A 13,889-nucleotide genomic window follows, 5' to 3' on the forward strand; every position below is an offset into this window, starting at 1 on the left:
CGACTGTCGGGGATAAATTTATTGTCGTGCTTCATGCAGAGGTTGCTGGGTTTCGAGAGATCTAACTGTGAATACAAGACGAGGCATTCCAAAGTCCACTTAATGCAACAGTGATGCTTTTCCAAGCACAACGTTTATTTCTAATCAATTCTAAAAGATTAGTCATTCCATTGACAGTCCTATCTCAGGCTTTTTTGTGCATTGTCCAATATTTGGTGCAGATTAAATATTGATTTCTATACATTTTTGGAACATAGTGAAAAATGTTCCCCTGAGGTGGATTATATGGAGCATTCATTTTTCTGAGTCTTACAGATCGACTTGGGAGGTGAGATTATACTAAACGTTTGCTCTTGTGGCTCTTTCAATGGTCGAGTTATTTGAGTATTCCACACGCCCTCCTCAAACCTCTTGTCCTTAGCACTGATGAAACCCCACTAAACTTACTGTCCAGTGCGATTTAAGTCCTTAAAGCATTTAAAGATGAGGAAAAAATAGACAATCTCCAAGAGAGTATCTCATGCCGATTTGCTCGCCATGCTTATCAACATAGTCTGTCTCCTTATCAAATTGGATTGGTTTATTTGAATAAGAGTGAAGTCCCTTTTGGTCAGCAGAAGATTAATATTGAATTAATCTGAAATTGTTAAATATGGGAAAGCCAGTGACAGTAGAAAGACCTTGAAGTCTGAAACCTTTGATACACTGCGTTCTTTGCTAGTCTGTCTGCATACAGACAGGCAATTTGAAGACAATTAAATCACAAGGACTGAGCAACTTTTTACTGAGCCATAGCCATAGTAAAGTACCTCTTCTGCATCTTGTAAAACCAATAATCTATCGTGCAACATTCTTTCAAACTGCAAAATATGCAACCGTATTATGCTGCTTGTTATAACTAAAATACCAGCATGGGACTAAGGTAAAAGCTTCAAGACTTGATTATCTTAAATGAATATCTGTGTAAACGCACGTTGTTTTCCTCACTCTAACGTTTAACAAATTAATAAACCTTTTCCCCTTTCATCCTCACTAATATACTGCTATGATTGCAATAGATATTGCACATTTCTCTTGGGTGAGTGATAATACTGATTGTGAAAAATGTGAATTTGTCTTTTCAACTGTAGAACAGAGCCTATTTCAGCATCCTGGTCCTCAGCTCATTAAAAGCTCTCTCCTTTTTTGCCAGTAGATAATTACAAAGGATTTACTGCAAGCCCTTGCCTTGAAATAGAGTAATCCCCAACAGGGCCAAGTGTCAGATACCTGTTTCATAGGAGATCACAGAAAAGTTGACACAGACACTGCAGATCAGGTTCATCTGAACTTCTAATTACAGATATCATAAGCACCACGATGACGTGACCTCTGCTTTCATCTGAGCACCAGGTAGTGAACTCCAGAGTATCCATGAGTGCACTACAAGCTGGATGCTCGCCTTGTTGTTATTCTTTTATCCCCCTACCCACACACGGCAGCCTTTGAGCCTCTGCAGATGCTTGTGAGAGCTTGGAAATCAATGCACTCAAACAGGGATAAGAGGGACTTGGTTTTGGATAACTCAGGATGCCTTAGTGTGCATTATTCATTAGACAGGAGAGACACAGTCACAATTGCTGCCACTGCAGAGGTGTACTGGAGACAAAATAATATGAAAGCTTAACCATATCACTCCCTAAATCTTAGAGCACAAGTGCTGTAATTCCTGATGTTTAGCTTTCTCTCGCCCCCTCTGTGTCGGAGCAGAAACAATACAGCTTCTGACAGTGTTGTAAAACTGTTTGAAATGGAAACAAGGGCAAGGCCTTTTCTGTAGCAAACCAGCGTTTCTGGTTTGATGTGGTAAGGACATAGCTAATGTAGACTTATGATCACTGTATCAAAACACTCATTGGAGACCTTAAGTAGCACATATTTTTAAGAGGTCTAAACGGAGATGTTACCAATACATAATAATGACTTTAAGTACCATAAGATAGAAAAATGGAAAGGCAATCACTGGCAAATCAAATCTTATCAAAAGAATTATGCCAGTATATTGCAACCTGACGTGCTTCCATGGGACTTTTGTGACTACGGTGCTAATGTTGCACTCACCACCTTTTCAATGCAGATTTTTGGAGGGTTTTCTGGGCAAGCTGCAAAGCCTCAGACAGCTTTCCAAATAACAGGATTTTTACATTAATAATTTTGAACGCTTGTCTCTGGCCTAACCACCCTGCATATTTAGCTGTAACTGTTGATATACTGTATTATTAGGAAACTCAAAAAGCTAAACATGCAGTGGTGGATTAACCCGTGGATAACATTATCTTATTATCTTTGTGTGAGGAACTGTGTAGCTCATCAGCAATACAAACCAGTAGAGTATTATACATTTTCTTTGACCGACATTGATCAAACATCATAGTAAGGAAAAGGAAAATGCCTTGGAAGTCGACCCCTATACAATGAGCACATTAACGGGAAATACAACGGGTGCAATATACCAGAGTTTTCCTCTAATGTCCCCATGAAAATTGGTGTGTGATGTCTTATTGAATATTGTGTGTCATCACATCAATTATAATAAAGTCATTTGCATTTCACTCAGACAGAGAGAATACTTTCTTTTCAAGCTCAGGGAGGACAGGGAGGAATCTAATCAAAAGCAAACACACACCCACTGTAAGGAGCGTATTCAACACTGATTATCACAGCAGTAGAAGAATGTATTGACATTCATTTTTTAAATTACCCAAGCTCATTAACTTCAGGCTTAATGTATGAATATATTAATCATGTCTCTGTACCTGCAAATATGTGGCCTTCATATGTTCCAAGAGATTTAGAGATGGATACATCTACACAAATATGGAATATCCTAGAAAAACATCTTGTTTACACCTATCATATACAGGACTGTCTCAGAAAATTAGAATATTGTGATAAAGTTCTTTATTTTCTGTAATGCAATTAAAAAAACAAAAATGTCATACATTCTGGATTCATTACAAATCAACTGAAATATTGCAAGCCTTTTATTATTTTAATATTGCTGATTATGGCATACAGCTTAAGAAAACTCAAAAATCCTATCTCAAAAATTAGAATAGTTCCTCAGACCAAGTAAAAAAAAAAGATTTATAACAGCAAAACACAATCAAACATTTGAAAATGTCCATTAATGCACTCAGTACTTGGTTGGGAATCCTTTTGCACGGATTACTGCATCAATGCGGTGTGGCATGGAGGCAATCAGCCTGTGGCATTGCTGAGGTGTTATGGATGCCCAGGATGCTTCAATAGCGGCCTTTAGCTCATTAGCATTGTTGGGTCTGGTGTCTTTCAGCTTCTTCTTCACAATACCCCACATATTCTCTATGGGGTTCAGGTCAGGGGAATTTGCAGGCCAATCGAGGACAGTAATGCCATGGTCAGTACACCAGTTACTGGTGGTTTTGGCACTGTGGGCAGGTGCCAGATCATGCTGGAAAATGAATTCCTCATCTCCATAGAGCTTTTCAGCAGACGGAAGCATGTAGTGCTCTAAAATCTCTTGGTACACAGCTGCATTTACTCTGGGCTTGATGAAACACAGTGGACCAACACCAGCAGCTGACATGGCTCCCCAAACCGTCGCTGACTGTGGGAACTTCACACTGGATTTCAAGCAACTTGGATTGTGCTCCTCTCCAGCCTTTCTCCAGACTCTGGCGCCTTGACTTCCAAATGAAATACAAAACTTGCTTTCGTCTGAAAAGAGGACTTTGGACCACTGTGCAACTGTCCAGTGCTTCTTTTCCTTAGCCCAAGTCAGACGCCTCTTCCGTTGTCTTGAGTTCAGAAGTGGCTTGACCATGGGAATACGGCTATTGTAGCCCATTTCCCGGACACGTCTGTGAACAGTGACTTTTGATACCTGGACTCCAGCTTCAGTCCACTGTCTTTGAAGCTCCCCCAAATTCTGGAAGCGACTCTTCTTCACAATGCTGTTAAGGCTGCGGTCATCTCTCTTGGTTGTGCAGCGTTTCCTGCCACATTTCCCCCTTCCAACAGACTTTTTGTGGATGTGCTTTGAAACTGCACTCTGTGAACAGCTTGCTCTTTGAGAAATTTCTTTTTGTGTCTTACCCTCCTGATGGAGGGTGTCAATGACGGTCCTCTGGACAGCAGTCAGATCAGCAGTCTTCCCCATACTTGTGATTTAGTTTACTGAACCAAGCTGAGTGTTTTTCAAGGCTCAGGAAACCCTTGCAGGTGTTTCGAGTTAATTAGACGATTCAAGTGATTCGTTGAACACCCTACTAGTATACTTTTTCATGATATTCTAATATTTAGAGATAGGATATTTGAGTTTTCTTAAGCTGTATGCCATAATCAGCAATATTAAAATAATAAAAGGCTTGCAATATTTCAGTTGATTTGTAATGAATCCAGAATGTATGACATTTTTGTTTTTTTAATTGCATTACAGAAAATAAAGAACTTTATCACAATATTCTAATTTTCTGAGACAGTCCTGTACAAGTTGGTGAAAACACCTCAAGGGCATACACAAACTAATGTAAAACTTTTCCAATTTTAAAAGCAAAAAAAGTTGTCATTTTGTTACTGTCAGTCTTTCCATTGAAGAGAAAGCTGTCACTTCAAATCTGGAATATTTATTAACAACCATAGTCACTAGAATCACAAGGGGATATGTATCGTATAAATCTTTCCGTATCATTTCAGATTCTCTTTCAGGAGTGGGATGTGTTTTGGAGAATATACTCATTTGCATAGATAATTGCACTCACTCACTCACTCACTAACTCTCACACAAACATAAATCAAAAAAGATGTAATTTCTTAAAGCAGGTCTTGCTTTTATTGAGAGATTTTAAAGATTTGTTCCCCCCCTTGTCCTCCCTGGCTGCATTGAAGAGCTCGGTACGAGCCTCTGGATTGTATCTGCAGATGTACCAAGTGTGGCAGCACTTTAGTTTAGGACAAATATGAAAAATAACTTATGCTGCATTGCATCTGCTTCGTCTTAACAGGTACAGCATACACACTTGTTTCATTGATGACTGTGTAATGTGTCTAGTGTTTAAAAACTACTTATAAGGAAATCATTGTGACGCTCAACATAAAGAGCTGATTAAAATAAAAAAGTTGTTATAATAATACCGCTTTGGTAAAACATTTGAAATGGCACTTGATTAATCTTGAAGTACTTTGGGTTGTAACCTCCTTTCAGAGCAACAACTACCTCCATTTCATGGTTCAAAAGCTCAGTTTTTCTAAGTGAGAAGACAGATTGGCTCAAGGTTAAATGCTTTAGCGAGACAGTCATTAGTGTGCAGCAACTGAAGGCTGCTGGTCAGAGAGAAAAACTCCTTGATTTTCTTTGAGATATCTCCCACACAGACAATTTGGACCATGTGGAGCCAGGAGCCACAAGTCAATATCAAAGCCCTTGTGTTAGACAACTTCAAACTAAGATGAGTAATTACAAAAATAGTTAAGTCTTCTCTTGGACATTTTTCCAAGAGCTTGCTTGGTGTTATTAGCATGCACACCAAGAATGTCGAAGTTTACTTCATATATGTGTTAAGTTTATAAAACACATTATCATTTTTATGGTTTTAAGATTATAGCAGTTGATGTAGTTAAAAAAAAAGATCTTATGCAAATATTGTATGCAGAAGATATGAATGTGAGGCCTATAAAAAGTCTCATACAGAAAAAAATAGGGGATTGGAGCAAGGGAGATCATGTGTCACAACTTTCCTGCAGAAGCAAAAAGGACACGTGTTATTTCATCAAGAATTATATCCAATACTTTACAGTTTTGAAGGTGTGTATCAAGTTTATGCCGGTCTTTTCATTAGCTGTTTAATGGTGTTGCCTCCGCTTGGGCAGGGTTAGACTATTTAAAACCAAGACATTTGAGAGTGGAGGCTGACTCATTATTTCGCCCTAAATATATGTTCATAACAACAACAAACCTCTTTCAGAAAATAGGATTTAGAGGAAATATACTGTTTTAATCAACATAATGAGGAACCACTTGCACTTTGTTGAATCTACAGTACATGCAAACTGCTCACTGCTACTGTATAACAACATGTTCATACTGAAAGTGACTGCAGAAAAAAGACCATCTTTTTAAATATTTAAACTTAAACATATTGTTGTTGTCCATACAGTACCTGATGGACTCACAAAAGGAAGTATTATTTAAAAGATCAAAATCAATGGACCACAACCATAGATATTGTCTTTTTATTCCATTAATTCTTCATTAACAGACCCTACCTATCATGCAACATGAGTTGTTGAGTCATGTGCTATGCCACAGTAGACCCCCCCCCACACACACACACACACACACTCACACACTTGTCAACTCCCACCTCCATGACACAAATTGTGCTTCGACATTTCTATTTCATAAATGTTGCTCTATGTTCCCAAAATATTAATTAAATTGTGTTTTATTCAAGGTTCTCCCTCAACAGAGATTCACCATTTATTTGCATAATGCAGGACACTCTTTCATTTCAGAATTAGACCCTTTATAGACTTGCTCCTTCAAAAGCTTTTCTGGTCAACCCAAGGCCAATAGTTCCCGACCCTTGTTTCTCTGCCAGGACCCCATTTGTTGAACGCACCCCTCTTTTATTATCCTTGACCTCCGCTGCATTGTGTTGCAGCTCGACATTTCTCCCTCAATGAGAGGGTGGATAACAGACATCCTGGCAGACTTAAGGCAGCTACCTGTCAAACCCCAGGCTGCAAGCACAGACGTTCCACACAGATTTTTTTCCTCTCCACCAACTGGACATCTAGGATTGTATGTCTTAACTTTTTCTCAAGCTTCTTCATTTTATGAACAACACTTGTCTTGTAAGCTAATCCTCCAATAATATATCAATCTTTAAGCTTGAGATGAACACACGTGCAGTCACTTTTATTGTAGAGCTGCAATAAATGATCACTAATCACTATAACCCAATCACTAATTGGGTTATAACATGTCGAAACAATTTAAAATGTTCATCAAAAGCTTTGAGGGCCAAAGGCTATAAAACTGAGAAATAATCACATTTCAGAAAAATGAAACGAGTCATTAATCAATAAATCAACAGATCATAGTAACCAAACCTTGGTGACTCAGTAGGTGCTGTGGAGGTAAACATTTAACTCCCCACTACTTGGATACATTTCAATGTCAGCCATCCAACACGGCTTTCTATTCGGTGCTTTTAATAAATGTTCTTGTATCAGAAGTAACCTACGCCTGTCAAAAAGCCTCTCAATATAACCATTTGTGTTATAGACATATTTATACAGTACAAACAGCTTCAACCGATTGGGACCTGAACCATGTCACCTTTTTTGACAAGCGTGTCCTTATCAGGTCAGCTGCCATCAGTATCAAAGCAAAAATAAAACATCAAATAGTGCATGTCCTGCCCACTGCAGCTGAAAAAGCTTAACGCCATGATCAGTGCTGGTTCAGTGTGCAGGTCAGTAAAGTATCCTCACATCCTGCGCCAGCCTCTGGTTTGGACTCCATGTCCTCCTGTCCTAAGGATAAGCTGCAGTGGGCTGTCTGCATTGCTGAGCATGCGACTGAGCTGTTGACTGTCCTTCATTTGATTAAAACTGAATGACATCATGCAGAGACAAGGGCAGGGAGGATTGCCCTAACTCAGTCAATGCACACCCAGGCTACCATCTGTGCCAAAAACTTGGCTCTAACAGACCGTGCAGGTCCAGTTTAAAGTCCTCTTCACCTTTCGCAAGCTGTGATTCTCACATGCAGGGTGTTGATGCATTGTCCCACAGAGAACATGGTGCCGAGTAACATTAGATTTTAAATTTAGATTTTTGCTGCTGCACACAAATCGTGCATAGAATAGTCTGCTTTCTCTTGCCCTCAGAGAGAAACGCTTGTCTCTCTGACTCCTGGTGGCGTTGACAAGTCGCTCATTTTAGCACCTCATTTACTGCCTCAGGTCAAACGTGCGCGTTGTATTTAAATGACAGCTTCCTAACACTAATGAAAGCTCAATTCATATAGATATGGTTGAAAGCGCCTTGCATAGCAGTGGGAATTTGAGTAAAACTGTACAGTATAAGGTACAATTTAGTTATGTTTTTTCTTTTAAAGAAAATCACAAAATAATGAAAATATTTCCTTCCAGTGTTGAGCATTAAAGAAATCATAAAATATTCAAGCCTAGTTGCAGATATTTGTGTTTAGGCTGGCTGTACTATTAAGTGTGCCTTGGAGCTTTGATGTGCCATTATTAGCTGTGTATGGGTGGCTAAGGAATACTAAATGTTCATTCAGTATAGTTAATCCAAATACTTTTCTTCCCTTTTCCCTTTCCAAGGCTCAGTGGGGCATTTAGTAATTTCTGCTGTAATTATCTCTCTGCCATTGGCTTAAACAGAAGTAGATTCTCTTAAATCCCACTCAACATTATGAGTGGATTATGAGCCAGAGGCGTAGTGCATGTAACAAGCTCTGACTGTTAAACTTCATGAGCTGGCAGTCTGTCTTGTTTTGTTGAGTATGAGTAAATTAATAACAACAACTGCCTGATCATACGCGCATATGAACTAACAAAGAGTTTTTTTATTTTTTATTATGCCATACCACATACATGGGGTGGAAAAAGTTATACAAAAGGAAGGTTATTTCAGTTGAAATGCCTAACACATCCCTTTTTTGTGTGACTTTCAAAGCAGCAGAAGGTAAACACACAACAAAGCTCCGAAGAAGCTTCCGTTACAATTAATTGGCAACATATGCTAGACAAAATGTAAGTTGAGTAACTTATAGTAGCTAGTAGCTTTCAGTCATTTTTTCCTTGTTGTAAAAACAATACAGTGCACAGTATAAAGGGTTGAAAAGGGGCTGTTGCTATCTCTGTGGCAGTCTTTTTCAAGTTATTAATATGCAATTTTGCCGAGGTGTATTAACACTATTTGATAGTGCTGTGACACTGCTATTAAAACAATAACTAAAATGTCCAGTCATGTTAAGTACAATGTTGACATACTTGTACTTATGTATTTCCATGTTATTGTACTTTATACAGTATTTCTACTTCACATTGTGTGGCACCTGTCGTAACTAGTCACATGTAAAGGCTCTGCACACCTGCTCAGGTGTTCCCAATTCCTGATTAGTCCTTTAACCGTGTGTGTGTGTGTGTGTGTGTGTGTGTGTGTGTGTGTGTGTGTGTGTGTGGCCTAGCATTACTATACTTGTGGGGACCTAAAGCTGTTTACACAGTCACGTGTGGGGACTCGCTTCCCTTATGGGGACAAATTGGAGGTCCCCATGAGGAGAATCATTAATTTTAGGTTAGGTTTAGGATTAGGGTAAGGTTAAGGGTAAGGGTTAGGGTTAGGCATGTGTTGGTTATGGTTAAGGTTAGGATAAGTCTCCAGGAAATGCATGTAAGTCGTCAATGTAATGTCCCCTGAAGTGATGTATACATGGTGTGTGTGTGTGTGTGTGTGTGTGTGTGTGTGTGTGTGTGTGTGTGTCTGTGTGTGTGTGTGTGTGTGTGTGTGTGTGTGTGTGTGTGTGTGTGTGTGTGTGTGTGTGTGTGTGTGTGTGTGTGTGTGTGTGTGTGTGTGTGTGTGTGTGTGTGTGTGTGTGTGTGTGTGTGTGTGTGTGTGTGTGTGTGTGTGTGTGTGTGTGTGTGTGTTGGGCTAAACTGGTAATTACCTTATGTCACCAAACTATATAATGCTTACTATTAAGATGGCTACAGTAAACCAAGGGAGAGAAAGATGTAGACAGATGTGCATACACAGTCCTGAGAATATCTTCAATTAGACAGCATCAGTAAGTGTTAACACCTGTGTGTGGTGACTGGTTTTGAAAGAAAGAATTTGCTATTCATAATTTCAGTGCATTTTATGATACTATTCATGTAAGGTGAATAATGGCAAACTGGAAAATGTTCTGATAATTAGCCTTCCGTGCTTTCTTTGCAATATTATCCAAATATCCCATATGACACCTTTTCTATACTAATACTTTTCTATAAAGGAAGGAGCATTAAACACAGAATACAATTTCAAACTGAGATTGACCTCAACATGTTCACTGTTGTCAAATTGAGAAACTTAAAACGCATTAAATTGTTATTCAAGTGAAAGGTTTAATGAATTAAATAATACAATATATTTTTAAAGAATGTTAGCAGTGCTTTTCAGTTTAAGATAATATGTGTATACTGCGGTGTGGATAACTTTAACGAGCTTTCTAACAATTAATCCACCCAGAATAATGAAACGTATTCATTTTTGGGCTTTAATTTCTTAGAAACAAAAACAACCAATTACACGAACATTCCTGATAAGGAGGGTGATTTATGGTTAAGGCTTTGTTTCGTGATGACTTGAGGATGTGAAGAGCGTGCTGTGAACCTGCTTCGTGGACACAACAACCGGAACACTACTGTATCCACAGTCTCCGATGTGATGCCCGATGTGCCACTGCCTCCGCGCGCAGGCAACTACAGTCCTGCTATCCTGTGTGGACTCTCGGACGTTAAGACTGAACCCCGTTGTGTGATCACTTTCTGCGGCTCTAAAGACTCATACAACGACATTTAAAACCTTCTCACCGCAGACTTCTCACGTGTTTGGATCAGCCTGGCGGCGGTGCGAGCAGGACTGCCGCGAAGCCCTGAGTGAACGTGCCGGGGACAGAGTGTGGAGGACCGGGCTGCCAGCAACTACTCGGACTCTGTAAAACAGCGAAGGAACCTGAGCGTGGAAAGAGTGTACGCCTTATTTTAAGGTAGCCTGCCCTCAAAAGGCAGTTTGGGACCATTTCTACTAGAGCAGCATCCGAACTTCGAAGTGACGAACTTCACTGTCGCCGTGGACTCGATGCTGGGAGCTGCTAGGCTGAAGGAGTGAGGAATGCGCGGTGTAACATGGATATCCGAAAAGGGATAAATATCAGCAAACACAGCAGGGAACATACTCAGGTAATTAACTACACGTATTTCTCGTGTTTATTTTCTGTATAAACTATATATTTTTGATATTACTAACATAGTAATTTCGGTATCTGCAATCATCAGGCTGCTCTTAACCGTCAGCCCTCAGAAACTTCACTCTCACAGTGAACATAATTACTGTGAAATTGTGTAAAACATTCAAGTCATTTATTACAGAGTAATATCAGAACGAAGGTTATTTTCTTTTGGGTTTTTCAGACTATACTATTTATTTATGTCTCTCTCGGGCAATAGTAGGCAGCACACACACAGCCTATTAATAAATGTCCAGGGTGAAATTGCACGTCAAGGCATATATAAGTGTGCATGCCTTATAGCCATGTGTCAATTGGAAACTAACAGGTTTGAAATGCCTATTCCCAATTGGTTTGTACAATTTCCACACATCCATTAGAGATGATAACAATCGTTGTGTCCTATTATTGCCATGAACATCATTTATACCATGCATATATTCTGCAAGAGGGCACAAATCCACCTTTTCCACCAATTCTTCATTTAAAAGCTCTGACAGAACTCATTTGTTGCCAGCTATCAACATGGGGATTGGATTCAGTCCAGTCTCATCATCTCTCCTTTTCTTTGATTGCACCCAGCTCTGAGCCTGATTTCTGATCATTTGGCTAAAGTCCTTAACTTAAGCGTGTGTCTCTGTTAGAAATGGCTATCCTCATGAAATCAAGTGAACACATGTTTGAGAGGGAGAAGCATCACATGTTATGATTCTGCTATTAAGTAAATTAGAGGTGGTTTAGGATGAGTTTCTTCTGACATTTAATTCTTCTTCGTCACAACATCTTTAGAGTTGGTGTCATTATTTCCTTTGTTTGCAGTGAAGTCTCAGTGTTGTTAACACTTGTTTTGTTTCATGTTGACATAATGCCAGCTGGATGTGCCCTGGGCATAACTTTTTCTACCAAAAAAAATGGTTTTAGTCCTTACACAAATACTTCTCTGGAGTGCAGTTACTCTTCTAACCTTCAGTATCCAAGTGTTTGGAGTAGTAGAGCTACTACACATCTCCTTGGGGAAGCGTGTTTATGGCTGGACACGTTTCAGATGATGTCACTGGTTTAGAAAGAGGAGGAGGGTGTAACATGAAGTTTATAGTACCCCACTGAGCGGAGCCTGGAAAAACAGCACACAGACTCAAAGGGGTTGATGCAGGTAAAACGTTGTGAATCCGAAAGACACAAGTTTGGTTTGTCTTTTTACAGCATTTAACCTAACAGGGAAGCTTAGTAGGATCCACATGGCTCCTTCAGACATTTTTTTCACTTTTGTGTTTTGCGGTTGATTCAAAACTAAAGGTATCCAGCGTAGAACACCACCATTTTACCTGCAGAGCAGAGTACATTTTATGGTTAACACAATTATCAAATTTTGAACAATGAATTTTGTGACTTTGTGTACATATATATAAATAGGGGAAAAACTTGCTGAGATATAAAGCAATTTGATGAACAAAACAATCAGCAATAAATGGATGCCATACGATTACTTTACCGAGAGAAATACACATGTTGACAGCATATACAACAGTACACACCTATATGTACATATATGCAAACGCTTTTGGCCATTCTATAATAAAAAGACAGAAATTATTGCCTCATGTTTTTATCAAAGGTTGCAGAGCTGAGAGAAGCATTGTATCGGATCCTTTCCGACACAATCAAAAGAGCCAACATCCTCATTATAAAAGGGTTTACATATAACTTTTTGCAATAACAATGCAATGTTGTATTGTCTTTTGTTGGAATTGTGTTATATATATTAGGTCTCAACAGAGCAGTGTATGGGTCTGGTGTGATATCACAGCTCTATAGAAATAATAAAAATAAAAACTCGGACCAGAACTTGATACGTTTAGGACAGGATCAAAAGAGGTGTCCTAGTGTAGCCGAGGAATTACTTTCAATTGCAAGTTAGTGTCTGGAGTTTATACTTAACTTTTGCTTTGAGATAAGTTTCCCAGCTTTCCATAAGAATTGTCATGTCATGGTCCTTTTCCTAAGCTTCTTTAAAATACTGTTTGGAGACTGGGTTTATGCTTTAAAAGCATTCACAAATCGAGAGGCAAGTCTCTTTGAGTCAGGGTACTGCTTCATCTTTGTGACTCTTTACAGTACAAGCTGTAAACGGAACAGCAGCAACACAAAACTCAAACTCTTTGCTTACCTACAGTATTGCCTTTAAATGTTTATAATTCACCACCACAATTTGTACTTGGACTGAATACAGATTGTTCCTCGAAATCAAAACTCCTCAGTATTTTGCTACATGTTTATTTTTTCATTTCTAATGCGCACCAGCTCAGTGGGGTATTGTAAATTCACAATCCAACCTCCTCCTCTTCTTGAATCAGCAATATATTCAGACATATCCACCCATGGAAGATAAATATCATGTAAATTAAAGGCAATTTAATCCTTCTCTTCACATTATATATAATGTGTTACTCTGCTTTCGCTCAGCTGGATTTATTTTAGTAAGCTCAGAAGAGACAAAAATGGAGTGATAACATTTTGTACTTGTTATTTGTCAAGTTTTCACTTTAGAAATGAAAAGTCAGTTGATGTTTGATTGACATGCGGATGTTGTTTTGGCTTATTTCGTTGTACAGTAGGTGCCTAATATTAGATTGTCATTATTAGATTGAATAGATTGTTGTTTTGAATTAGGCAAAAGGTTGTGTGTTTTTTCATCTTCCAGACCTTTCGTCATTATTATCCTTCTAGATTGTATTGAAATATTAAGACTCGGTGCTCAAAGTGTGAGAGGATCCTTTTATTCCTCACAGTATTACTAGCTTAAGGTTATAGGCCTTAAAATGGCTTCACGTTATAACTCCTAAAT

At 38.9% G+C, this 13,889-nt stretch overlaps 1 protein-coding gene across 1 annotated transcript in view; it reads left to right on the forward strand.

The window, feature by feature from the left end:
- Window positions 1–10,490: 10,490 nt before the first annotated feature.
- Window positions 10,491–13,889, forward strand: part of cntn3a.1 (contactin 3a, tandem duplicate 1) — an 87,380-nt gene continuing 83,981 nt past the window's right edge. Inside the window, exon 1 of the mRNA XM_079675426.1 lies at window positions 10,491–10,997. The gene's annotated coding sequence lies outside the window, so the exon portion shown is untranslated. The remainder of the gene's footprint in view (window positions 10,998–13,889) is intronic.

Source organism: Notothenia rossii (genome assembly GCF_949606895.1).
Source record: "Notothenia rossii genome assembly, chromosome: 4".
Classification (NCBI taxonomy): domain Eukaryota; kingdom Metazoa; phylum Chordata; class Actinopteri; order Perciformes; family Nototheniidae; genus Notothenia; species Notothenia rossii.